This window comes from Octodon degus, unplaced genomic scaffold (genome assembly GCF_000260255.1).
Source record: "Octodon degus isolate 3935 unplaced genomic scaffold, OctDeg1.0 scaffold00116, whole genome shotgun sequence".
Taxonomy (NCBI): domain Eukaryota; kingdom Metazoa; phylum Chordata; class Mammalia; order Rodentia; family Octodontidae; genus Octodon; species Octodon degus.
The window spans coordinates 5,368,864-5,372,396 of NW_004524692.1; the positions used below are offsets into that span (position 1 = coordinate 5,368,864).

The 3,533-nt window shown below is 40.0% G+C and overlaps 1 protein-coding gene and 1 pseudogene across 1 annotated transcript in view; one reads left to right on the forward strand and one right to left on the reverse strand.

The window, feature by feature from the left end:
- Nucleotides 1-3,533, reverse strand: part of Fcgr2a (Fc fragment of IgG receptor IIa) — a 36,769-nt gene that overhangs the window by 9,953 nt on the left and 23,283 nt on the right. The gene's annotated exons all lie outside the window — the stretch shown is intronic.
- Nucleotides 1,610-2,710, forward strand: LOC101577081 (annotated as a pseudogene).

Sequence of the window (3,533 nt, forward strand, 5' to 3'; positions counted from 1 at the left end):
CTCGAACATCTGAGTCTTCAAAGTCATCCCAGATCTGGGCCACAGTCCAGTGAGGGTTAGGAGACAAACTTGAAAAAGAGGAAGGAAACTGTTTCATCTTCTTTACATGTGTCATAAGTCACCAGATTCTCTTGATGTCAGCAAGTCAAAGTATGAAGTGTAATTTAGGGTGAATCCCTCTGTCACGTAGCCCCTTTTATGTTGTGGAAGGAAGCTCTGATATACTGCTTCATGGTACAGAGAGCGACCCAGGGGCATCCATGGAAGGAGGGCGGGGGCTGGAGCCAGGTTCTGGGTCCAGGTTCCTCATTGTTCCCATTCCACTTCCTGTTCTACCTCACTGGCCAGTACAGGAATCTCCACAGAAGCTTCAACTCAGTGCATGAATAGCCGTTGTCTGAGCGCTGTGAGCATGTGCTCCAGGAAAATATCTAAATATTCTGAGGGCGCCTTTGGAAGCTTTCTCTTTTGTAACTTTGTCATTTCAATGAGTCAGGAGCACATCAGAACACAGGAAAATGACCATCAATTTTGTAATGAAAGAAGAATTGTTTTTCATGAACAATGTTGCTCAGATATATTTCTGCACTCCTAACTCAGAATTTCCGTTTTTGTTTATTGTCCTGCTTGTAATTCTGACCTTGTTCGTCTATTGATTTAACCCTAAATCTCTTGTAGATCTTCCATGCAAAACTTAATTTTCTCTTCAATACCAGTGCTGGTGTTTTTGCTTGTTTGTTTGCTTGTCTTTACAAATGGTCTTGATTTGTAGTGCAGGCTGGCTTTGAACTCACTATGTAGGCCAGGTTGTGATTTGACTGCTTCAGCATCCCTAGAGAGGGATTACAAGCCTACACACTATACCTGGAACATGTCATTTCAATTTTATTTTTTTTCAGAACCGGGGATTGAACTCAGGCCCTTGTGCTTGCCAGGGAAGCACTTATTCCACTGAGCCATTTTCCCGGCCCCATCATTTCAATTTTAATAAGTTCCCAAGGTAGAGTTACAATGTTCCATTTATATTCTGAAAGAGAAAGAGAAATAGACAGACAGAGGGGCACACAGACAGACACACACACAAGACACACACACACACACACACACACACACACACACACGGGTGAGGCATTCTGCAGCTGAACACAAAGCCATACTTCCATGCTGAAACAAAGGACAAAATTTAATGCCTTGCCACACACAGGGAGAGCAGGGTTCAGTATACTTGATGCCTATCATTCGAATTCACTTTTCTTTTTTAACTCATTGTTAACTTTATTGAAAATCAATAATAATCATATAGCAAATTAAAAATTGTAGACAAATACTGAAATGTGAAAGATATAAGATGTAGACAGTGAATTTTAGAAAAATATTTCTGAAGTGAATACATAACATGAGATTAATAATAGATTGCACATTGTGAAAAGATTATTTACAAACATAAGTGAATATAACAATAAAAAATGTCTAAAATAAACACAAGATTTTTGCTGCTAGAGACACCATCAGGAGACCCAGCGCGTTCTTCCTTCGACAGCCTAGGCTGTGGCGGGGCCAGGGCTGGGGACTGCGCCAGGCTCAGAGTTGGAAAATCTAGAAGGTTTTGATGTTTTGTGCGGCGCCACCTAACTGGACACCAAGATGAACATAACTAAAGGAGGTCTGGTGTTGTTTTCAGCAAATTCCAATTGATCATGTATGGAACTTTCAAAGAGAATTGCTGAGTGGCTGGGGGTAGAGATGGGTAAAGTGCAGGTTTACCAGGAACCCAACTGAGAAACAAGAGTACAGATTCAAGAGTCTGTGAGGGGAAAAGATGTTTTCATCATCCAGACTGTCTCAAAGGATGTGAACACCACTACCATGGAGCTCCTGATTATGGTGTATGCATGCAAGACCTCCTGTGCTAAGAGCATCAATGGCATGATCCCCTACTTTCCTTACAGCAAACAGTACAAGACAAGAAAAAGAGGATCCATTGTCTCTAAATTGCTGGCCTCCATGATGTGCAAAGCTGGTCTAACTCATCTCATTACTATGGATTTACACCAGGAAGAAATCCAGGGATTCTTCAATATTCCTGTTGACAATTTAAGAGCATCACTCTTTCACTTACAGTACATTCAAGAAGAGATCCCAGATTACAGGAATGCAGTCATCGTGGCCAAGTCTCCAGCTTCAGCCAAGAGGGCACAGTCTTTTGCAGAGCACCTTCACCTAGGGATTTATGGTGAAGCGCAGAATGCCGAGTCAGACTTGGTGGATGGACAGCACTCCCCACCTATGGTCAGGAGTGTGGCTGCCACCCACCCCAGCCTAAAAATCCCCATGTTGATTCCTAAAGAAAAACCCCCTATTACTGTTGTTGGTGATGTTGAAGGAAGAATTGCCATCATTGTGGATGACATCATCAATGATGGTCGACACCTTTCTTGCTGCAGCAGAGACCCTGAAGGAAAGAGGTGCATATAAGATTTTTGTGATGGCAACGCATGGCCTGTTATCATCTGATGCCCCCCAGCTGATTGAAGAGTCTGCTGTTGATGAGGTGGTAGTTACCAATACAATCCCACATGAAATTCAGAAGCTTCAGTGCCCCAAGATCAAAACAGTGGATATCAGCATGATCTTGTCCAAAGCCATCTGGCGCATTCACAATGGGGAGTCCATGTCCTACCTTTTCGGAAACATCAGCTTAGATGACTAAACACCTTTTCACTCAAAACTCAAGTGGGCCAAACTGGAAGTCTGGGCATGAGAGCTTCGAGGTCATGTCAAGCTGTGCACATGACAGGAGCTGCGTTTTTGTTCCTCCCTCCTACTCCCTATGCTTTCTCTTGCTGATTCCTATGAAGATAGACCAACTTTTTACATCAGTTTGGGTATGTATTAGCTTGGGGGCAATTTTTATAAAAGACTGTTCTCAAAATAAGTTAAGACTTGGTTGTTTTTAGTGTAACTAGTTTAAAAATAACACTTGGAAGAAGTTTTTTTAAAGCCCTCAAATAGCTTTTCCCGAAGTTGCTTGAGCCAGGTGTTCAAAAAACATAATGAAATAAAATGATCTACTATCCAATATCTGCATTTCAAAAGCCAAAAAGATTATACTGTTGATTTCAATAAATGATGTTTTTAGAAGTGCGTTTATAGACAAGCATATGGAATATGTGTGATATTTATTTTCTGCAACAAAAGAAGGAATAAAAATTGTGTTTATTTTTTAAAACTCTGTTTTGGCAGTTGTTTTATAACTAAAATAAAATGAAACCTGAATATAAAAAAAAGAAAAAATAAATAAGTAAAATAAAATAAACACAAAAGGGTCAGGGATATAGCTCAGTGGCATAAGCAACTGCTGGCAAGTGCAAGATTCTGAGATTGAGAATAAAGAATAAATAAATAATGAAAGAAGAAGAAGAAAGATTTTACAGATCAGTCATATAATAGTTAATTCTGTGCCAAAATCAAGAAACTTATATTCATATAATTAAAATTCTCAAAGTAGAATGGGATAGACAATAAATATTTAA